Source organism: Musca autumnalis, unplaced genomic scaffold, assembly GCF_047663935.1.
Source record: "Musca autumnalis isolate F117 unplaced genomic scaffold, ASM4766393v1 scaffold_5, whole genome shotgun sequence".
NCBI lineage: Eukaryota > Metazoa > Arthropoda > Insecta > Diptera > Muscidae > Musca > Musca autumnalis.
In genome coordinates this window covers 41,365,091-41,389,487 of record NW_027412088.1, presented here as the reverse complement: position 1 = coordinate 41,389,487, position 24,397 = coordinate 41,365,091, and the positions used below count along the sequence as shown (strand labels likewise).

The 24,397-nt window shown below is 36.7% G+C and overlaps 1 protein-coding gene across 50 annotated transcripts in view; it reads left to right on the top strand.

Moving 5' to 3' along the window:
* The window catches only part of Zasp52 (Z band alternatively spliced PDZ-motif protein 52), a 452,865-nt gene that overhangs the window by 163,612 nt on the left and 264,856 nt on the right, over window positions 1-24,397 (top strand). The gene's annotated exons all lie outside the window — the stretch shown is intronic.

Below are 24,397 nucleotides of genomic sequence, written 5' to 3'. Positions count from 1 at the left end.
AAAAATCATAAATTAATCCTGTTTAAGCGGATGAGTAGCTTATTTTTCAAGCATTTATATTTGTGCTAACCTAGCAACGACTAAACCCTTACCAATTCCCCCAATGTCCATCTTAAACAAGTCACCCGCCCGCCCCACCCCTTATAATTTTCTTTTTTTATTTCATCAAAAAGTCTTCACCAAAGAAACAATGATGATAGAGAACTTGAACTAAATGGACAAATAAGAAAAAAATACAACAAGAATTGCAAAAAAAGACTTGCAGTTCTTACTCCTTTGGTTTTGGTGAAGGCAACAAAATTCAAAAAGAAAAATCCATTTTTTGTTATTTCTGCCCACACATACGCGACCTATCGTCCACAATACTGAATAATACACATAATAAATAAGAACCCTCCGAAAATGAAAAAAAAAAAACGATGGCAACGAAAATAATAATGAAAAGGCAAACCGACTGGCTGGCTCATTGGTTGGTTGTCTTGGGATTTCCACTCTGAAGCGAGAGCTTAATGAAAGCAAATGAATAGCAGCTAAGGTCAGCAAAGACTACAAAGTGACTGTGTGCAGTCATGGGATACAATACCGCCAGGAGAGGAGGATATCATTAACGGCGGTGGCAAAAAGAAATCCTGACATTATTTTCCCTTTATAGGGTTGGTGTTACCAAGTCTAAGAAGGTATTATTATGACATCAAGAAGAGGACAACACGAGAACAAAAACAACATCAACGTGGAGGAAAAGTTAAAAAGGAAAAGCTTCAGGTTTTTTTCTCTAGTTACCTCCTGCTGTTGGTTATTTGTTTTCAGTTTTCTTCTTCTTCTTTTGGCTATTTGTGCTGTGTGTAAAGGAAACAAAACAACAATTTTGAATGGCTTGATTTAATAAGCAGCCCAGGGCATCCACGAGCTGGATCTACTCAACAAAAGTGAGATTTTCTTTTCTTTCATCTTTGCTAGCCGGAGATTTGTAAACGAACCCTAAATTAAAATTGTAGCAAAACTTTAGAATTTTTTTCAAGATATAAGCGCGAGTTGGACATTTAAGCGTTTTTTGTCATTTTTTACTTTGCAATGGGGGAAGTTGTGTTTGTTTAGTTCTTGGCTTACTTCCGAAAATGAGATGAATGTTGTTTTTGGGTTAGATAAACATTAAAGTTTGCCAGGAAGCCATTTAGGTAGATTTTTAAGAAAGTATCCTAACATTTGAGAAATTGAACGCAGAGAAAAAATTAAGTTTGGTGGGACAATATGTGAAAGGGAATGTGTGAGCTGTATCACGGTGTATAGAAATCAGTTTAAGGAAATTTTCTTTCGTTTGGCAGTTAAGGATACATGTCAACTTTTTTTGTCCATGAGCTGCGGTTTCTTTCTCATAGCTTCACTTCACTCTAGGATTTGTTTATTAGCTGACATTCTCTCTTGATATTTCTTTGCCAAGTTTTTAGACGGCCAGGTCTTCTGTGCCCTAAGGATTCAAATCCAAAAATATTTTGACAATAATTTCGGATAACCTTCTGAGTATATGACCAATACACGACCATCTTCTACGCAAAACTTGTTGCGCATTTATTACACAGTTTGGTCTATACCAGACCTTCTGGTTCTATAGACGCCTTTCTCAAAGAAAGGGTGCTTTTTTGGAACCGTTTCTCAAAAAATGGTGCTGCTATTGACTACTTTTTTTAAAGAAAGGGTGCTTCTATTGACCACTTTCTGAAAGAAAGGGTGCCTCTTTAGACCCCTTTCCGAAAGAAAGGGTGCCTCTTTAGACCCCTTTCCGAAAGAAAGGGTGATTCTATAAATCCCTTTCTCAAAAAAAGGGTGATTCTATAAATCCCTTTCTCAAAAAAAGGGTGCTTCTATAGACCCCTTTCTCAAAGGGAGGGTGCTTCTATAGACCCCTTTCTCAAAGGGAGGGTGCTTCTATAGACCTCTTTCTGAAAGAAAGGGTGCTTCTATAGACCCCTTATTGAAAGAAAGGTTGCTTCTATAGACCCCTTTCTGAAAGAAAGGTTGCTTATATAGACCGATTTCTCAGAGAAAGGTTGCTTATATAGACCGATTTCTCAGAGAAAGGTTGCTTCTATAGATCTCTTTCTGAAAGAAGGATTGCTTCTTTAGACCCCTTTTCTCAAAGAAAGGGTGATTCTATAGACCACTTTCCTAAACAAATGTGCTTCAATAAACCCCTTTCTCAAAGAAAGGGTGCTTCTCTAGACCCCTTTCTGAAAGCAAGGGTGCTTCTAAAAACCCCTTTCTAAAAGAAAGGGTGCTTCTATAGACCCCTTTCTGAAAGAAAGTGTGCTTCTATAGACCCTTTTTCAAAGAAAGGGTGCTTCTATAGACCCTTTTTCAAAGTAAGGGTGCTTCTATAGACACTTTTTCAAAGAAAGGGTGCTTCTATAGACCCTTTTTCAAAGAAAGGGTGCTTCTGTAGACCCTTTTTCAAAGAAAGGGTGCTTCTATAGACCCTTTTTCAAAGAAAGGGTGCTTCTGTAGACCCTTTTTCAAAGAAAGGGTGCTTCTATAGACCCTTTTTCAAAGAAAGGGTGCTTCTATAGACCCTTTTTCAAAGAAAGGGTGCTTCTATAGACCCTCTTTTAAAGAAAGGGTGCTTCTATAGACCCTTTTTCAAAGAAAGGGTGCTTCTATAGACCCTTTTTCAAAGAAAGGGTGCATCTATAGACCCTTTTTCAAAGAAAGGGTGCTTCTATAGACCCTTTTTCAAAGAAAGGGTGCTTCTATAGACCCTTTTTCAAAGAAAGGGTGCTTCTATAGACTCTTTTTCAAAGAAAGGGTGCTTCTATAGACCCTTTTTCAAAGAAAGGGTGCTTCTATAGACCCTTTTTCAAAGAAAGGGTGCTTCTATAGACCCTTTTTCAAAGAAAGGGTGCTTCTATAGACCCTTTTTCAAAGAAAGGGTGCTTCTATAGACCCTTTTTCAAAGAAAGGGTGCTTCTATAGACCCTTTTTCAAAGAAAGGGTGCTTCTATAGACCCTTTTTCAAAGAAAGGGTGCTTCTATAGACCCTTTTTCAAAGAAAGGGTGCTTCTATAGACCCTTTTTCAAAGAAAGGGTGCTTCTATAGACCCTTTTTCAAAGAAAGGGTGCTTCTATAGACCCTTTTTCAAAGAAAGGGTGCTTCTATAGACCCTTTTTCAAAGAAAGGGTGCTTCTATAGACCCTTTTTCAAAGAAAGGGTGCTTCTATAGACCCTTTTTCAAAGAAAGGGTGCTTCTATAGACCCTTTTTCAAAGAAAGGGTGCTTCTATAGACCCTTTTTCAAAGAAAGGGTGCTTCTATAGACCCTTTTTCAAAGAAAGGGTGCTTCTATAGACCCTTTTTCAAAGAAAGGGTGCTTCTATAGACCCTTTTTCAAAGAAAGGGTGCTTCTATAGACCCTTTTTCAAAGAAAGGGTGCTTCTATAGACCCTTTTTCAAAGAAAGGGTGCTTCTATAGACCCTTTTTCAAAGAAAGGGTGCTTCTATAGACCCTTTTTCAAAGAAAGGGTGCTTCTATAGACCCTTTTTCAAAGAAAGGGTGCTTCTATAGACCCTTTTTCAAAGAAAGGGTGCTTCTATAGACCCTTTTTCAAAGAAAGGGTGCTTCTATAGACCCTTTTTCAAAGAAAGGGTGCTTCTATAGACCCTTTTTCAAAGAAAGGGTGCTTCTATAGACCCTTTTTCAAAGAAAGGGTGCTTCTATAGACCCTTTTTCAAAGAAAGGGTGCTTCTATAGACCCTTTTTCAAAGAAAGGGTGCTTCTATAGACCCTTTTTCAAAGAAAGGGTGCTTCTATAGACCCTTTTTCAAAGAAAGGGTGCTTCTATAGACCCTTTTTCAAAGAAAGGGTGCTTCTATAGACCCTTTTTCAAAGAAAGGGTGCTTCTATAGACCCTTTTTCAAAGAAAGGGTGCTTCTATAGACCCTTTTTCAAAGAAAGGGTGCTTCTATAGACCCTTTTTCAAAGAAAGGGTGCTTCTATAGACCCTTTTTCAAAGAAAGGGTGCTTCTATAGACCCTTTTTCAAAGAAAGGGTGCTTCTATAGACCCTTTTTCAAAGAAAGGGTGCTTCTATAGACCCTTTTTCAAAGAAAGGGTGCTTCTATAGACCCTTTTTCAAAGAAAGGGTGCTTCTATAGACCCTTTTTCAAAGAAAGGGTGCTTCTATAGACCCTTTTTCAAAGAAAGGGTGCTTCTATAGACCCTTTTTCAAAGAAAGGGTGCTTCTATAGACCCTTTTTCAAAGAAAGGGTGCTTCTATAGACCCTTTTTCAAAGAAAGGGTGCTTCTATAGACCCTTTTTCAAAGAAAGGGTGCTTCTATAGACCCTTTTTCAAAGAAAGGGTGCTTCTATAGACCCTTTTTCAAAGAAAGGGTGCTTCTATAGACCCTTTTTCAAAGAAAGGGTGCTTCTATAGACCCTTTTTCAAAGAAAGGGTGCTTCTATAGACCCTTTTTCAAAGAAAGGGTGCTTCTATAGACCCTTTTTCAAAGAAAGGGTGCTTCTATAGACCCCTTTTCAAAGAAAGGGTGCTTCTATAGACCCTTTTTCAAAGAAAGGGTGCTTCTATAGACCCTTTTTCAAAGAAAGGGTGCTTCTATAGACCCTTTTTCAAAGAAAGGGTGCTTCTATAGACCCTTTTTCAAAGAAAGGGTGCTTCTATAGACCCTTTTTCAAAGAAAGGGTGCTTCTATAGACCCTTTTTCAAAGAAAGGGTGCTTTTATAGACCCCTTTTCAAAGAAAGGGTGCTTCTATAGACCCTTTTTCAAAGAAAGGGTGCTTCTATAGACCCTTTTTCAAAGAAAGGGTGCTTCTATAGACCCTTTTTCAAAGAAAGGGTGCTTCTATAGACCCTTTTTCAAAGAAAGGGTGCTTCTATAGACCCTTTTTCAAAGAAAGGGTGCTTCTATAGACCCTTTTTCAAAGAAAGGGTGCTTCTATAGACCCCTTTTCAAAGAAAGGGTGCTTCTATAGACCCCTTTTCAAAGAAAGGGTGCTTCTATAGACCCCTTGTGAAAGAAAGGGTGCTTCTATAGACCCCTTGTGAAAGAAAGGGTGCTTCTATAGACCCCTTTCTGAAATAAAGGGTGCTTCTATAGACCCCTTTCTGAAATAAAGGGTGCTTCTATAGACCCCTTTCTGAAATAAAGGGTGCTTCTATAGACCCCTTTCTGAAATAAAGGGTGCTTCTATAGACCCCTTTCTGAAATAAAGGGTGCTTCTATAGACCCCTTTCTGAAATAAAGGGTGCTTCTATAGACCCCTTTCTGAAATAAAGGGTGCTTCTATAGACCCCTTTCTGAAATAAAGGGTGCTTCTATAGACCCCTTTCTGAAATAAAGGGTGCTTCTATAGACCCCTTTCTGAAATAAAGGGTGCTTCTATAGACCCCTTTCTGAAATAAAGGGTGCTTCTATAGACCCCTTTCTGAAATAAAGGGTGCTTCTATAGACCCCTTTCTGAAATAAAGGGTGCTTCTATAGACCCCTTTCTGAAATAAAGGGTGCTTCTATAGACCCCTTTCTGAAATAAAGGGTGCTTCTATAGACCCCTTTCTGAAATAAAGGGTGCTTCTATAGACCTCTTTCTGAAATAAAGGGTGCTTCTATAGACCCCTTTCTGAAATAAAGGGTGCTTCTATAGACCCCTTTCTGAAATAAAGGGTGCTTCTATAGACCCCTTTCTGAAATAAAGGGTGCTTCTATAGACCCCTTTCTGAAATAAAGGGTGCTTCTATAGACCCCTTTCTGAAATAAAGGGTGCTTCTATAGACCCCTTTCTGAAATAAAGGGTGCTTCTATAGACCCCTTTCTGAAATAAAGGGTGCTTCTATAGACCCCTTTCTGAAATAAAGGGTGCTTCTATAGACCCCTTTCTGAAATAAAGGGTGCTTTTTCAAAGAAAGGGTGCTTCTATAGACCCTTTTTCAAAGAAAGGGTGCTTCTATAGACCCTTTTTCAAAGAAAGGGTGCTTCTATAGACCCTTTTTCAAAGAAAGGGTGCTTCTATAGACCCTTTTTCAAAGAAAGGGTGCTTCTATAGACCCTTTTTCAAAGAAAGGGTGCTTCTATAGACCCTTTTTCAAAGAAAGGGTGCTTCTATAGACCCTTTTTCAAAGAAAGGGTGCTTCTATAGACCCTTTTTCAAAGAAAGGGTGCTTCTATAGACCCTTTTTCAAAGAAAGGGTGCTTCTATAGACCCTTTTTCAAAGAAAGGGTGCTTCTATAGACCCTTTTTCAAAGAAAGGGTGCTTCTATAGACCCTTTTTCAAAGAAAGGGTGCTTCTATAGACCCTTTTTCAAAGAAAGGGTGCTTCTATAGACCCTTTTTCAAAGAAAGGGTGCTTCTATAGACCCTTTTTCAAAGAAAGGGTGCTTCTATAGACCCTTTTTCAAAAAAAGGGTGCTTCTATAGACCCTTTTTCAAAGAAAGGGTGCTTCTATAGACCCTTTTTCAAAGAAAGGGTGCTTCTATAGACCCTTTTTCAAAGAAAGGGTGCTTCTATAGACCCTTTTTCAAAGAAAGGGTGCTTCTATAGACCCTTTTTCAAAGAAAGGGTGCTTCTATAGACCCTTTTTCAAAGAAAGGGTGCTTCTATAGACCCTTTTTCAAAGAAAGGGTGCTTCTATAGACCCTTTTTCAAAGAAAGGGTGCTTCTATAGACCCTTTTTCAAAGAAAGGGTGCTTCTATAGACCCTTTTTCAAAGAAAGGGTGCTTCTATAGACCCTTTTTCAAAGAAAGGGTGCTTCTATAGACCCTTTTTCAAAGAAAGGGTGCTTCTATAGACCCTTTTTCAAAGAAAGGGTGCTTCTATAGACCCTTTTTCAAAGAAAGGGTGCTTCTATAGACCCTTTTTCAAAGAAAGGGTGCTTCTATAGACCCCTTTTCAAAGAAAGGGTGCTTCTATAGACCCCTTGTGAAAGAAAGGGTGCTTCTATAGACCCCTTGTGAAAGAAAGGGTGCTTCTATAGACCCCTTTCTGAAATAAAGGGTGCTTCTATAGACCATTTTCTGAAATAAAGGGTGCTTCTATAGACCCCTTTCTGAAATAAAGGGTGCTTCTATAGACCCCTTTCTGAAATAAAGGGTGCTTCTATAGACCCCTTTCTGAAATAAAGGGTGCTTCTATAGACCCCTCTCTGAAAGGAAGGGTGCCTCTATAGACCCCTCTCTGAAAGGAAGGGTGACTCTATAAACCCCTCTCTGAAAGGAAGGGTGCCTCTATAGACCCCTCTCTGAAAGGAAGGGTGCCTCCATAGACCCCTCTCTGAAAGGAAGGGTGCCTCTATAGACCCCTTCTGAAAGAAGCACCCCTCTACAGAAGCACACTTTCTGAAAGAAAGTCTGTGTGTCGGTAGATATGTGACGTTTCTGGCGTAAGCACACCTTCAAATATTGTTATAATATATCTGAACAATCTAAGTTCAAATATAGTTACTATCGAATCCTATTAATATTTTAGAGATCGGCGATGAGAAAATATGATCGGTTTTGGTCAATAAAATCGTATCGTGGATCACTCACTGTTCGATGCCTACTTATTTATTTCATATTTCCCTATGCCTACCTATTTATTTCATATTTCTACTATATTTTTAATCAATCTAAATTTTAATTCAATGTGTTAACATTTAATAAACCACTTGCTTTTTCTAATGCCAGTATCTTTTCAATTTCTAACGCTAAGGAAAATTTTCGGAAAAGCTTATAATTTTAAACTAACCACAACAATTAGGCACAAATTAATAATAAATTTCAAGTATAGCACCTTCGATAAGAAGATGAATAAAAAACTCCAACCCCATCCTGTGGTTAGGCAGAGTAATTAACCCCTGAAATACAAAAGAAAATAAAAATTTATTTACTTCTACTCTCCCCTATCTCGCCCATTAAAAGTGAAGAGACTATCACACTTTATAAAAAAGACAAAAATTACAGATGAAAATAAATTGGCCTGTGAGTAAGAGGGAGGCAACCGCGAAAGAAATCTTAATCTCAAAAGGTTTACTAATAAAATCCAAATGCCAGACAACACCAAATACTCTCAAGTATACAAAATAAAAAGTAAAACCAACAAGAACAATGTATTTAATTGTTCTACATTTATAAGGTGATAAATAGCATCATAAATAACAACAACGAACACAACAATATCAGCCACCACTCGCAGCTAGACCATCAAAACATTATCTTCACTCAAGAACTTAGGCCACAACATTGTGGCATAGAATTTCCACTCGTTCCACTTCTTCGATGATACTATGCGTGGTGGCCGCAGAGTGGAATGAATTTTGAGGAAACTAACATTAAACTTAGCTATACATGCTCTTTATCCTTCAGCTACAAATCGAGACAAGAACATAAAGAAAAACTCAAGTACCTAGTACATCAAGGGCCCAATTGTTATTGTTCATAAGTTGTTTATGGTTGTGTATTTATTTCACAACATGTTGTTTGTTGATTGACATTACGTCGGTGAGGCGTGTTATCACTGTGGAAGTCAAGATGTTATAGGTCCCTATTATTGTTTATCGACTATTGTGGAAATGATTATGCATATGTGAAACTTTGTATAGAAATAGAAAATACAAATAGAAATATAAATTACAAATATATGTAATTTACGATCTGGTGCATAGCACATAGTATTTGTAATTGGAACATATAAAAACTAGGGCCCCACTTAGAATATGAAGTCTTAAAATCCTTCCAAGCTCTCCCGAACCATAATAAAAATAAATTTGCATCCATCCTAAAAGTCGAATTACAAAAACCTCAAAACATGTATAATCGGAAGGTAATGTAATATGGGATAATATAAAAATAGAGTCTTTTGGTGCAGAGGTTTCATGCCCATGCGCACTAGCCACTTTAATTGGTGGCCGTACGTTTTTTGCAGCATTGGAGCAATAATCTCAGGAAGTGTGGACATGCCCCGAAAAATATACCAACGAAAAGTTCAAAACTAAAGGAGAGCTGTTTCTATAAAGCAAATTTTGCGAAAATTGTTTAAATTTTGTGTGGAAGGTACCTGAAGGAGCCTCGAAGAAATACATACGATGTGCACAGTTTGGATCAAATTGGTTCATTCCTTCGATTCAAAACCCTTCAAAATACCGAACTTCGGGAGGAACCGTAATTAATCCACTTAAAGCCACTGGCCAAAAATGGTTGCAAAAATTGACGTAGAACTCGGGTATTTTCGCATATTTTTGTGGGTTTTTTTGCATTTTGTTATAGTGTTGTCTGTTATCTGTCATTTCACTCCTATAACGTTTCACATGTTCTACGTATTTACACGCATTTGGCGTAACACGCAGTCGAATCAAAAAAATCGCCTTTTTGTAATTTTTGACTTTTGATGAAAAATTTAAATATTCCATAAAAATGTAATAAAAAAAATTACATTCATATAACTTCAGAAATTTGTTTGGAATGTAGTAGGAGTATTTTCTCAATAAAAGAACAGGGGATTGTCATGTAAGAATACACCTATATTACCCTTCAAAATTTTCGGCACATTTAAAAGAAGGCCCGATTGCTGGAAAATTATTCGTTTTTGAGAAAGTCTCAAAAATAAATTACAAAACTTCAAGTTTTTTCGCAAAAAAATTCTCGGCGCTAAGTGTGTTAAAATCAATTTACATCCATCCAATTTCTTAACACTCATTTCTGATCATAGAATTCTCTACCTAAATTAGGGCGATACAGATACATGGAAACCATAGCAAAACGTGAACCAATGATCTAATGAAGGTTAAAAATCTTAACATTACGAGCCCTTACCTAAGGACGCTAACGTTGAAAATGTTATACCAAAACGTTGACGCAAGTCAAGAGTGCACAGCAATGTGCAGAGTTTGGATCAAATAATTCCTTCGGCAGTTATAGGTTGCACCATTTTAGCAAAAATTGTGATGTTTTGTGAGGGATCCCGAAGAAGTGGACTTGATCTAATTTTAGACAGAATATTACGTTTGCACCAAATCGGTAGATCCATTCGAGAGTAATCGTGGCAAAACACCTAGAAATAAGGACGCATAGGACCGAACCATCCGTTGACATATGTATCTCGTGTTTTCTGTCCATTTGTAATCCAACTCCGATCTCTTCACCGATAGTTTCGCGACCGATCTTTAAACAAAATAGTGAAATGGTACATAGTTATACCCTCAGCCTTTAGGCTAACCAGGGTATATACATACACTAGGGTTATGACTTTTTGACCTTTTTCTCAAAAAATGATTTCCTGTAGCATGAATGAATGGACTGAAACCACTCTGATTTTTTTGTTGGAAAAATACTGCGAAATGATACAAAATCTCAAAAAATTATTTCCTGTTGCAAGAATAAATGACATTTTGCCTATTATCGACTATAATAACTTTTATTCTATTTCAATATTGAACAAGTAAAAAAGTATCAGTCGGCTTTGCCGAAAGAGATATACCCTCAGCCTGTGTGGATTTAAATACTTTTTTCCCAAAAAAAACGTATGTATTTAGGAGGGTTTTCAAAATTTTGGGCGTATGAACCGACAAAAATATGGTTAGGAACAAAGCGCAAAAATTTGCGGGAATATCGATAGATAGGGCTTTTTTTACCATGCTACCATGCTTAATATCGCTATAAAAAGGAATGATCCTCGAACAGACCCTTAACCACACAAAAATGTTGAACACTTGTGTGGGCGGTACCCCAATGATCGGAAAGATAGGGCCCAAATTTGAATATAAACTATGTTTCGTATGCTACGTCTGTGGACCAAATCGATCACTCCCTTCAAGAGTTATCGTGCGCACAATTTTTACGAACATTTTTGAACTTTTGTGGGGGAGGTACCTGAAGGAGTCTACAGATATGGCTTATATTGGAACTTAAACTAAGGTTGCACAAAATATTACAAAGGCAACATTTTGGACCGAATCGGCAGATCCCTTCGAGAGCTATCTTGCGCTCCAACCACTACACACGGTGTCATATTGGGTTTTTGCACCTTTCATGCTATTTTCTCGGGAAGTATGGACTTGCCCCTGATGAAACTTGTACCGTCGTATGGGGGGCAGTGAATACAAGTTGCTACAACAAAAATCAAAGCGATTCGAGAGCAGGCCCTAAACTGAACTTTTCCGAAATTTTGTGTGGTAGGTACCCGAAGGGGTGGACCGATTGATTATATAAGTCTGGCACACTTTTACGATGGGCACAGTATGGTCCAAATCGGTTGCTCCCTTCAAGAGTTATCGTGCGCACAAATTTTCCGAACATTTTTGAACTTTTGTGGGGGAGGTACCATAAGGAGTGGACCGATATAGCCCATCTTCGAACTTAAACTAAATTTGGACAAAATATTAGGAGATCCAAAGTTTGGACCAAATTGGTTGATCGGTCCGGAAGTTGTCTCTTCAGTCACTACAAATGGTGCCATAGGGGTTATTTACCCCTTTTCGGGCTGTTTTCTAATGAATTATGGACTTGCCTCTGAAAAAGCATTTACAGTCGTAATTGAGGTAGCGAATGCAAGTTGCTTCAACAAAAATCAAAGTGAGTCAAGAGCAGCTTCTAAACTGAACTTATCCGAAATTTTGTGTGGAAGGTATCCGAAGGAGTGGACGAATATAGTCCATATTCGAATCTGATATATATCTGGTAGATATGTTAGGATGTGTAAAGTATGGACCAAATCGGTCACACCCTTCAAGAGTTATCGTGGCCACAATTTTTCCGAACATTTTTGAACTTTTGTGGGGGAGGTACCTGAAGGAATGGACCGATATGGCTCATCTTCGAACTTAAACCGAATCGGCAAATCCGTTCTAGAGTTATCTTGCCCTAAAACCACTACACACAGTGTAACTGGGGTTTTTTGCACCTTTCAGACTATTTTCTCAGGAAGTATGGACTTGTCCATGATGAAACTTGTATCACCGCATAGGCGGTGAATACAAGTTGCTACAGCAAAAATAAGAGCGATTCGAAGGCAGCTCCCAAACTGAACTTTTCCAAAATTTTGTGTCGGAGGCACCCGAAGGAGTGGACAAATATCGTCCATATTTAAACCTGAGTAATGCCTGGTAAATATATTAAGATATGCAAAGTATGGACCAAATTGGTTACTCCCTTCAAGAGTTATCGTGCGCACAATTTTTCCAAACATTTTCGAACTTTTGTGGGGGACGTACCGGAAGGAGTGGGCCGATATAACCATCTTCGGACGTAAACTAAGTTTGGGCAAAATATTGCGAAAGCCAAATTTTGGACCGAATCGGTTGATCCGTTCGAGAGTTATCGTGTGCTCCAGCCAGACAGACAGACGGACGGACATGGCTAAATCAACTCCAAATTGTCTGAAACACATTTCGTCTAAACATACTTGGGGTCTAAAAACATTATATCGATGAGGCACATTTTGCCCGTATGAAAGTGTATATACCCTTGTTAGCATAAGTCTTGAGGGTATAAAAATTCTTCGACAATTGCTTTCAGGGCATGTAAAAGCAGAGCTCCGATTTACACGCAAGTGAAAATTTGGGGAAAGGTTGTAAATTTTTTTGTGTGAAATTTTTTTTGTGGAGGTGGGACAATTTTTTTTCTTACTCGCATTTTTAGTAATAGACCAGAAAAATATGTAGTAGCCATCGTATTATGCACAAAAATGAGAGCAAAGGCTTTAGTCGGGAGGGGCCGACTACGTAATACCCTACACTACCCCTGTGCATGAGATTTTCATTGGCAAGCATTTCTTTTAAGGAATATAATCCGACTATCACCAAACTTAACATGCTTCTTCCTCTGATCAATAGATCAAAATTCCGACTGTACAAAAAAAAGGAAAAATGGGATGCATTCTATTGCGATATCTCCGTTGTTTGACCACCTACGCCAACCTTCTTTGCATCATCATTCATACAATTAAAATCGTAAAAACAAAAAGCTGAGTTGGATCTCCGGAGATATTCGCTTTATAATAAGATGTTGACTTTTCCTTTTTTGCCCATTTCGACCCCTGCATATTATCCAACCATCACCAAAATCAATAGGCTTCTTGCCTTCCGGGACTCATCGAAGATCGGTTCAAAATTGCGATCTTTACCGCGATTACATAGTTTATATGGACAGACGGACGGTCAGATCGACAAATCTCGCCGAGACATTAATTTTGGTATATAAGTATAGATCCATTTTCCATTATTTCGATGTGTTACAAGCTTTTAGGCCTAAACCAACTATAATACCCTCCCCACATAGTGGTGTAGGTTACAGAATCATTATAAGAAAAAATCCTAAATCCCCTGTCTATTAATTTGTTTATATCGTCAGGTGTAAATGCCATAATATGCGGCCTTAGGCCATAGCAATCTGTTAAGGATAGTTTTCGTAATTTCTCTATTATACTAAACCTTATATAATAATTGTGACTAACAATTTTTATTTTCATGTCTTTTCAGGTATGTTTTAATAAAATGTCATGGAATATGTAATAAACACTATTAGGTAAGATGAGATCAGTTAGACAAGTTGAACTCTTTTCATAATTGTTTTCTTAATTATATACATATTTTTTCCACCACTCATGCCGATATTTCTCTTTTCAAATAACATCCTGCAAATAGGATGAGTAAATCCTTGGTGGTATATTTATGGTTTCTATTTTTAGTTGTCATAAATGGTTTGAAGATTCCCTGTTAATTTTTCGAAATGTGTGCTTGCAAACCTACAGCTTTTAATATCCTACACCAGTGACACCACACGTGAACTACTTCACTTTTCAACTGTATTCTTTTCCCATGCAACCACAACAACAATAAAATTTGTCTAAATCTTTACATCTGTGTTTTTACTCCGTGACCATTGGTGGTCTGAGCTAATAAAACTCGAAGATATTTTACTTTGTTGTTATTACTCACATAAGTTCTGAATGTTCTGTTTCACATCTTTGGCACCTTTAAAACTTTATCTATCATACATTTGAGTGAGTTTATGTGGTCCATTATAGTTACATTGTCTTCATACATGAAGTAGTTCTACTTAAGTGGCCAAGATGATGCTCACGCCATGAAACCTGCCACGAATACTTTGGCTGGTGCTGCTGCTGGTGTTCGCTCGCTTCGTTCATCTCTTCACTTAGATTTATGGCCTTTTAAGTGGCAACACATGTATTATCAGGTAACAAAAACTTGGCTGGATATAAAAATATCATTCACTTGGTATGTCTATCTGTTTGTATGTCTGGTATCATTCGTAACCATTATGAGTCATTATTAAAAGACAATCTTATAAATGACTCAGGTTATTAAGTTGCACAACCAAACAACAACAAAAAATCCCGGCAAAATATGCTGCTCATCGTATTCCAAAAACAAAAATAACAAGTAAAAAAGCATTAAGTTCGGCCGGGCCGAACTTTTCATACCCTCCACCATAAAATATTCATTCCTGTCCCCAACTTTAAGTGAGTACGTTAAAATGTCAGATAATGTACATAAAATGCTTCATTCGGGAGGCCCTTTTTTATGGTGCCTATATCTAACTGTTGACAATTTTTGGTGGGCTAGAAATTGGGAGGTACTGTTATATAGGGGTTATAATAAAACATGGGTCTATGTTGAGAGTTTTTGATGGGAGCCTTTAATGTCAAATAACTCCTAATTCGGCTAAAAAATTTAGCTAGAATCCTCAAAATATCGAAAATCGGTACATAACGTGGGAACTTCAAATGTCATTAACAGCTAGTTCGGAGGTATCTGGGCTATACGAAAATATGAACATAAATGAACAATTTTTGTTGCAGAATTTTTGTTGACTTTTAAATTTCAAATTACAGAAAGTTCGTCCAAAAATAAAGCTAAGGTACGGAAAATCGGGAGGTTTGTTTTGGGGCTATACAAAAATATGGACCTACGTTCGGTTAAACATATTAAGTAAAATCCTCAAAGTACCGAAAATCGGGAAGTATCGTTATATTGGGGCTATGTTGAAAATTGTTGATGCAGATGCGTGGTGACCACTACAACCTTCAAATGTCAAATTACAGTTAGTTCTGTTAAAAATTGTAGCTAAAATGGCCAAATTACTGAAAATTGGGAGGTACCGTTACATGGGAGCAATATCCGAACGTGGACCTATGTTGAAAATTTTTGATGGAGAGGTGTTGTGACCACTAAGAACTTCAAATGTCAAATTACTGCTAGTTCGGTTTAATATTGTAGCTAAAATCATCAAATTACTGAAAATCGGGAGGTACCGTTATATGGGGCTTTCTTGACAATTTTTGGTGGAGAGGTGTGGTGACCACTAAGAATTTCAAATGTCAAATGTTCAAATTACAGATAATTCGGTTAAAACTTGTTGGTAAAATTCTCAAAATACCTGAAATCGGGCGGTAACGTTATATTGGGGCTATTCCAAAACATGGACCTATGTCCACTAGTTATATAAGTTTACTGACATTTTAGAACCCTAAATGTCAATTGATAGCTAAATCGGTCTGAAAATGTAGATAAAAACGTCAAAATGTCGTAAATCGGGGGTACCGTTATATGGGGGCTATACCAACACGTGGACCTAGGTCCACAACTTTTGTTATATAAATTTAGTTACACTTAGGAACCCTAAATGTCAAATTATAGCTATATCGGTCTGAAAATATAGCTAAAAACGTCAAAATACCGTAAATCGGGGGGTACCGTTATATGGGGGCTATACCAAACCGTGGACCTATGTCCACAAGTTTTGTTATATATGTTGATTGACACTTAAGAACCCTAAATGTCAAATTATAGCCAAATCGGTCTGAAAATGTAGCTAAAACCGTCAAAATACCGTAACTCGGGGGGTACCGTTATATGGGGTTATACCAAAACGTGGACCTATGTCCACAACTTTTGTTATATAAGTTTATTGACACTTAAGAACCCTAAATGTCAAATTATAGCTACATCGGTCTGAAAATGTAACTAAAAACGGCATAATACCGCAAATCGGGGGGTACCGTTATATGGGGGCTATACCAAAACGTGGACCTATGTCCACAACTTCTAATATATAAGTTTATTAACACTTGAGAACCCTAAATGTCAAATTATAGCTACATCGGTCTGTTAATGTAGCTAAAAACGTCAAAATACCGTATATCTGGGGGTACCGTTATATGGGGGCTATACCAAAACGTGGACCTATGTCCACAAATTTTGTTATATAAGTTTATTGATACTTAAGAACCCTAAATGTTAAATTATAGCTAAATCGGTCTAAAAATGTAGCTAAAAACGTCAAAATACCGCAAATCGGGGGGTACCGTTATATGGGGGCTATACCAAAACGTGGACCTATGTCCACAAGTTTTGTTAGATATGTTTATTGATACTTAAGAACCCTAAATGTCAAATTATAGCCAAATCGGTCTGAAAATGTAGCTAAAAACGTCAAAATTTCGTAAATCGGGGGGTACCGTTATATGGGGGCTATACCAAAACGTGGACCGATATAGCCCATCATCGAACTTGACCTGCCTGCAAACAAAAGACGCATTTTCCCAAAATTTCAGCGTCCTATCTCCATTTTTGTGGATGCTAGAGTGATTACCACAGACGGACGGACGGACGGACGGACGTGCTCAGATCGACTTAGAATTTTACCCTGATCAAGAATATATATACTTTGTAGGGTCGCAAATGAGTATTTCAATGCGTTACAAACGGAAAAACAAACTTAATATACCCTCCATACTATGGTGGAGGGTATAAAAACTAAAAAAGGCACAACATTGTGTTTATGTATGTGTGGCGGTGTGTATTAAATTATAGAAGTCAAAACTTCTATGGAGGAGATGATGATATAGCCGTGGTGATTTATGTGAGAAATTAAGGAGACATTAATGGAGGACAAAGTAATTTTTCTTAGTGTGGTCGTCCTTGTGTTAAGGCTGAAGTAAAATTTATGTTCAAATTAGTTGATGAATTAGCGTGGAGCTAGACAAATTAATTAAGGAAATGGAGCAACGGGAAGTAATTAGAGGATTAATGATTTGGTTAGAAGTTGAGCAGGAGGATAAGTTAACGCAGCAATTTTTTAAAGTACTCCAACTAATATGAGATTGCTGTAAGTTTTACTTAAGGGACGAATAAAACCTTCTCATATAAACGATCGTTGCATGATTCTTTTTTGATCTCAATGATAAGTTGTTATTGCTCATAAAATTCGGACGGAGTGCCGTATTACATAACCAATTGTATAGAGATTTACATGAAATTTTAGGGAATGACATTCTCATAGGTCTATCCCTCAGTTTTTTTCTTCATACTCAAACACTTACAAGCATTAAATGAAAACATCACTATCCAACTATGTTTGCCCTAATATTTGTCCTCCCCTTATTAGAGAAATTTCTAAACAAGACTCACAACTTTATCTATTCTCTTTTGTTGTGTAAACTGAACTTTTGGCACATTACAATACATTTCAAAATATACACTTCCATGTATGTATGTGTGTGCACATTTTTATTGTGATGCTTATTTCATCTTATTTATGCCTTTCCTTTGGCCTTTCAGCATACATTAATTCCAAGAGAAAATTTATAACATTGCCAGTGGTGATAAGAATTTATACGGAAATGCATATAAATAACATAATTTCAACAGCAGTTCAGTACTTCACTTCTATCTCTTTACGCTATTGCAGTTTTAGGTCGGCACTAGAATGTATTGCAGCAGAAGCAGAAGAAGCATCATTATTACGGTCATCATCATCATTTTGAATTTCAGCTGAGCTTAGTTTCCGTTAAAGATGATGTTCATTTTCAAAATGGAATCAAAGGATATTTTTGGTATTCCAGCTCTTTTCAGAATATAAAGGATATATTATAAATACAAGTAAAGAACACATAAGACCTGGCGTACATACATACAATATACTTGTATGCTTATGTATAAATAAAGAACATGTACATTAGGTTGGATGGAAAAGAAGATTACAAAATCTTCTCATAAAAGGTAACAATGTCTTCCCATAGAAAACCAAAAGATATTCCTATAGAAGACCTCAAGTTTTTCTAACAGAAGCTATAGAAGACCTCAAGTTGTTCTTATAGAAGACCTCACGTTCCTCTTATAGAAGACCTCAATTTCTTCTTATAGAAGACCTCAATTTCCTCTTATAGAAGACCTCAAGTTATTCTCAAGATCTTCTAATAAAAGACCTCAAGATTTCTTATAGAGGACCCTAAGTTCTTCTTCTAGAAGACCTCAAGTTCCTCTTATAGAAGACCTCAAGTTCTTCTAATTGAAGATCTCAAGATCTTCTAATAGAAGACCACAAGATCTTCTTTTAGAAGACCTCAAGGTCTTCGTATAGAAGATCTCAAGGTCTTCGTTTAGCAGACCTCATGGTCTTCGAAAAGAAGACCTCAAGTTCTTAGTATAGAAGACTTCAAGGTATTTTTATAGAAGACCAAAGGGCCTCCTTATAGAAGACCACAAGTTCTTCTTATAGAAGAGCATAAGGTCTTCTTATAGAATAACACAATTTCATTTTATAGAAGATCACAAGGTCTTTTTATAGAAGACCAAAAAAGCTTCTTAGAGAAGATTAAAAAATCTTTTGTAGAAGACCAGATGGTCTTCTTATAGAAGACCCGGAGTTCTTTTTATAGAAGACCAGAAGTTTTTCTTATAGAAGTCCAAAATGTCTTCTTACAAAAGATTATAAAGTCTTCTAAGAGAACACCAGAAGCTCTTTTTATAGAAGACAAGAGGGTAATCTTATAGAGGACCAGCAAGTCTACTTATAGAAGACCAAAGGTCTTCTTATAGAAGAAAAGAGGGTCTTATTATAGGAGACCAGAAGGTATTCTTATAGAAGACAATAAGGTCTTTTTATAGAAGACCAGAAGGCCTTCTTACAAAAGATTATAAAGTCTTCTAAGAGAACACCAGAAGCTCTTTTTATAGAAGACAAGAGGGTATTCTTATAGAGGACCAGAAAGTCTACTTATAGAAGACCATAGGTCTTCTTATAGAACCCAGAAGGTCTTCTTATAGAAGAAAAGAGGGTCTTCTTATAGAAGACCAGAAGATTTTCTTATAGAAGACAAGAAGGTCTTTTTATAGAAGACCAGATGGTCTTCTTATAGAAGACCAGAAAGTCTTCTTTTAGAAGACCAGAAGGTATTATTATAGAAGACCAGAGTGTCTTCTCACAGAAGACTATAAGGTCTTCTTACAGAATACCAGAAGTTATTTTTATAGAGGACAAGAGGGTCTTCTTGCAGAAGACCAGAAAGTCTTCTTATAGAAGACCAGAATGTCTTCTAATATGAAGACCAGAAGGCCTTTTTATAAATGACCAGAAGGTCTTCTTATAGAAGACCAGAAGGTCTTCTTATAAAAGACCAGAAGGTCTTCTTAAAAAAGATTATAAAGTCTTCTAAGAGAACACCAGAAGCTCTTTTTATGGAAGACAAGAGGGTATTCTTATAGAGGACCAGAAAGTCTACTTATAGAAGACCATAGGTCTTCTTATAGAAGACCATAGGTCTTCTTATAGAAGACCAGAAGGTCTTCTTATAGAAGACCAGAAGGTCTTCTTATAGAAGAAAAGAGAAAGAAATCTTCTGGTCTTCTATAAACCAGAAGATTTTCTTATAGAAGACAAGAAGGTCTTTTTATAGAAGATCAGATGGTCTTCTTATAGAAGACCAGAAAGTCTTCTTATAGAAGACCAGAATGTCTTCTAGTATGAAGACCAAAAGGCCTTCTTATAAAAAACCAGAAGGTCTTCTTACAAAAGATTATAAAGTCTTCTAAGAGAACACCAGAAGCTCTTTTTATAGAAGGCAAGAGGGTATTCTTGTAGAGGACCAGAAAGTCTACTTATAGAAGACCAAAGGTCTTCTTATAGAAGACCAGAAGGTCTTCTTAGAGAAGAAAAGAGGGTCTTCTTATAGAAGACCAGAAGATTTTCTTATAGAAGACAAGAAGGTCTTTTTATGGAAGACCAGATGGTCTTCTTATAAAAGACCAGAAAGTCTTCTTATAGAAAACTAGAAATTCTTCTTATAGAAGACCAGAAGGTATTATTATATAAGACCAGAGTGTCTTCTTACAGAAGACTATAAAATCTTCTTATAGAAAACCAGAAGTTATTTTTATAGAAGACAGGAGGGTCTTCTTACAGAAGACCAGAAATTCTTCTTATAAAAGACCAGAATGTCGTCTAATATGAAGACCAGAAGGCCTTCTTATAAAAGACCAGAAGGTCTTCTTATAGAAGACCAGAAATTCTTCTTATAGAAGACCAGAAGGTCTACTTATAGAAGACCAGAATTCTAATGGAAGATCAAAAATATTTCCTATAGAAGACAGAAGATCGATCGAAGACCTCAATGTATTCGTATCGAAGACCTCAAGGTATTCGTAAAGAAGACCAGAAGGTCTTCGTATAGATTACCTCAAAGTCTTCGTATAGAAGACCTCAAGGTCTTCGTATAGAAGACCTCAATGTCCTCTTATAGAAGACCTCAATGTATTTTTATAGAAGACTAAGGGGTCTTCTATAGAAAACCATAAGGCTTCTAATATGAAGACCAGAAGGTCTTCTTATAGAACATCAGAAGGTCTTCTTATAGAAGACCAGAAGGTCTTCTTATAGAAGACCAGAAGGTCTTCTAATATGAAGACCAGAAGGCCTTCTTATAGAAGACCAGAAGTTCTTCTTATAGAAGACCAGAAGGTCCTCTTATAGAAGACCAGAAGGCCTTCTTATGGAAGACCAGAAAGTATTCTTATAGAAGACCAGAAGGTTTCTTATAGAATACCAGAATGTCTTTTTATAGAAGACCATAGGGTCTTCTTATAGAGGACCAAAATGTCTTTTTATAGAAGACCAGAAGGTCTTCTTATATTATATAATATTTCCTATAGAAGACAGAAGATCGATCGAAGACCTCAATGTATTCGTATCGAAGACCTCAAGGTATTCGTAAAGAAGACCAGAAGGTCTTCGTATAGGTTACCTCAAAGTCTTCGTATAGAAGACCTCAAGGACTTCGTATAGAAGACCTCAATGTCCTCTTATAGAAGACCTCAATGTATTTTTATAGAAGACTAAGGGGTCTTCTATAGAAAACCATAAGGCTTCTAATATGAAGACCAGAAGGTCTTCTTATAGAACATCAGAAGGTCTTCTTATAGAAGACCAGAAGGTATTCTTATAGAAGACCAGACGGTCTTCTTATAGAAGACCAGAATGTCTTTTTTTAGAAGACCAGAGGTTCTTTTTATAGAACACAAGAGGGTCTTCTTGTAGAAGACCTGGAAGTCTTTTTATAGAAGACCAGAAGGTCTTCTGATAGAAGACCAGAAGTTTTTCTTATAGAAAACCAGAAGTCCTTCTTATAGAAGACCACTAGTTCTTCTTATAGAATACCAGAAAGTCTTCTTATATAAAACCAGAAGGTCTTCTTATGGAAGACCAATTACCCTTATATTCCAACGGGTCTTATTTGGTCGAAACGTTTCATCGCAAAAGATCTTTCAAATGAACATCAAATTCCAAGAAGGTCAATATCGGACAACACCTTCAGGTGCCCTTCTCACAGGAGTTCAACATTTTAACTTATGTGCAATTTAAGGACCCTCGAATAGTCCTTTTGAAATATTTACCGAAGCTAAACCTTGTGGACATGTTTTCAGGGATATAATGATTTTCGCAATTCCATGCTTCCTGATATGTTTGTCCAAAGTCTATAAAAAAATATCCTGAGGTGACCAACTAAAATGACTGGTGGAGAATATCGAAAGGAGTGACTGGCATTGGTCAAACCTTTCCAAATATTAATTTTTTCTCAAACATAAATAAAGTTCGAAGATAGGCTATATCGGATAAAACCTTGCGGTACAGCCCTCACAAATGTTCAAAATTTTGACTTAATTGCAGTTTAAAGGCTATTCAAGTATCGTTAAGAATTTTAAATCGAAGTTCGTCCTTGTGGTTCGGATTACAAATATGTATATTTTTTTATCGGGCAAGTCCATGTTTCCTGACGTAATGACCCAAAAGCAACAAAAATCGAACAGTGGCTGGCCCCATAACTTTTGAATGGAATGTCTCCCAATATGAGATTAATTCCTTCAGTTAAGCCTTAATCCAATTTAAGGTCACTTCGAAAGGAGTGACGGACATTGGTCCAACCTTTGCACATCGTAATGTTTCTCTCAAACTTAAATGAAGTTCGAAGTTCTCTCAAATGAAGTTTCCTCAAACTTAAATGAAGTTCGGGAGCTCCCTCGTGCAGTTTAAGGGCTGCTCGAGGATTTTTTTAAAATATAAATCGAAGTTAGTCCTCGTGATTCTGATTTCTATTGTGTGCAAGCCACTGCTACCTGATATAATGATCCAAAAGCTCAAAAAATCCTACAGTGTCTCCCAATATTTGATTAGTTTTTTAATGGACTATGTTGATCCATTCCTTCAGGTATCTCATCCGCAAAGTACAACAATTTTGACCTTTAATCACTCCTGTCATGTTTTGTAAAGGCATAGGCTGACGGTATTTAATTTTTCACAAAGCCTACAACTGATTTTTTACATCTTTCATCTGATAAAAAGTTGCTCTTCTTACTTTTTCGTCCAATATGTCTTTTCTCGAATTACTGGTTGCTACTAAATTAAGGATTGCTGCTATCCTCCCTTCAGTAGCATTGCTATCTCCTGAGAGTGAGACTTGTGACTTCTTAAACATATGTTCATTTAATCATAACCATCCTAATATTCTTATAAGAATTTTTCACACAACATTCTTAGAAAAGTTTCCGCTTAAACACAACACAATAACTCTTGATATTCATAAGTAAACAATAGTTCCATTGAAGCGTTATTCTGTTGTTGTTTTCTTTTCGTTTATACCGAAATCATATCCAAAGCAAAGAACTCAACTATGAGGAAGTTTGAAAAAAAGGACTTACGAAGTTGTAGCAGTTTAGCAAAAAACTATACAACTGTGGCCACAATCCACCAAATAAGCTTAGCAGCATATGTTCAATGCCAACGGCTTATATTAAAAAAAATATTTTGAAAATAAAGTTTCGTTTATACTACAAAAGGAAAAATGAAGGATATTAGTTTAGGAAGATGTTGATATAAGAAAATATATGAAGCTTTGAAATGGAATAAGTACGTTAGTTTCGCTAAGTATTCCTTCAAATATAATACAGAATCACGACAATTATTGAATTTCTAATGAAAACCCCCAAATATTCGCAATGTTATTTTTCAGCTTACGTTAGTAAAACCAGGTCTGAACCTAAACTCTATTTTTCAATGTTTTGCAAACCCTTGGTCCAACCTAGACATACCTAACCCATAATCACATAATGCTGTAGTCTACACAACAAAATGGGATTATATTTATATTAAAGCCCAGTGAGGTGCACTGAAGCATAAATTTAATGCATAAGGATTTGGTTTTTTGTCATTTGACAAAGAACTTTCCATGCCTTTCATGGTGAAACGCTCAGATGCCACGATTACCTCATTGGTTGCTCCAACAAGGATTGTCCACAATACAGTAGTATTTGTAGGGGGTGGGTGATCCCTCTACTGCATTACTTTTTGTTGACAGAATGTGAAAAAAATCTCCATTGTATTGCAGTTTGGTTCATATGTTTTGTATTTCCTTAAAGTCTTACTGTTGTTGTTCCTGCATCTCTTTATTTATTTTTTTTTGCTGCTGCTCCCGTAACAATAAGCAAAGAAAATACACTTGTAAAACACATGCTGAGACCAGGATTATTTGAACAAACATTCACACTTGCCAACCATCCTGTGTGTGTGCCATGAAAAGTGTTGAAAATCAGCTTATGTATCTGCACCTACAAAGAAATGCTCAGAGGTAACTCTTTTCCTTTTTCCCTTTCTGATCTTTGTTGGAGTGGGATGGATGGAGGCAAAGGAAGCAAACATTGGATGGAGGAAATTTACCACATGTTATTGTTGAATAGAGTTTTTCTTTCCTCTCTATGATTGTTGTATAAACATGAATGTGGAAGTTTTTTTTCTCTCCTCATAGTTTCTCACACTAAAAACAGTGAACTTTTGCAAAATTGTTTAATGTAATTCACAACATATTTAATAGAGTCCACTTAAGGACCATAATTCACATATTATAATATGGTTTTACTTGACAAGGTTCTACTGTATTTTTAAAATAAGTTGTTTTTTGCTGTATTTTTTCTTTGTATCATTGTCTTTAGGGACCGGAAATCAACAAATAAATATGTGCCCTGTGGACAATAGTGTAGAAAAAAATAACGGAAACCGGAAAAACACCCTTTAGCGGATGTTATCGCTGTGGTTAAGTGTTGTTTATACGTTTTTCTACTATAAAGTTAAC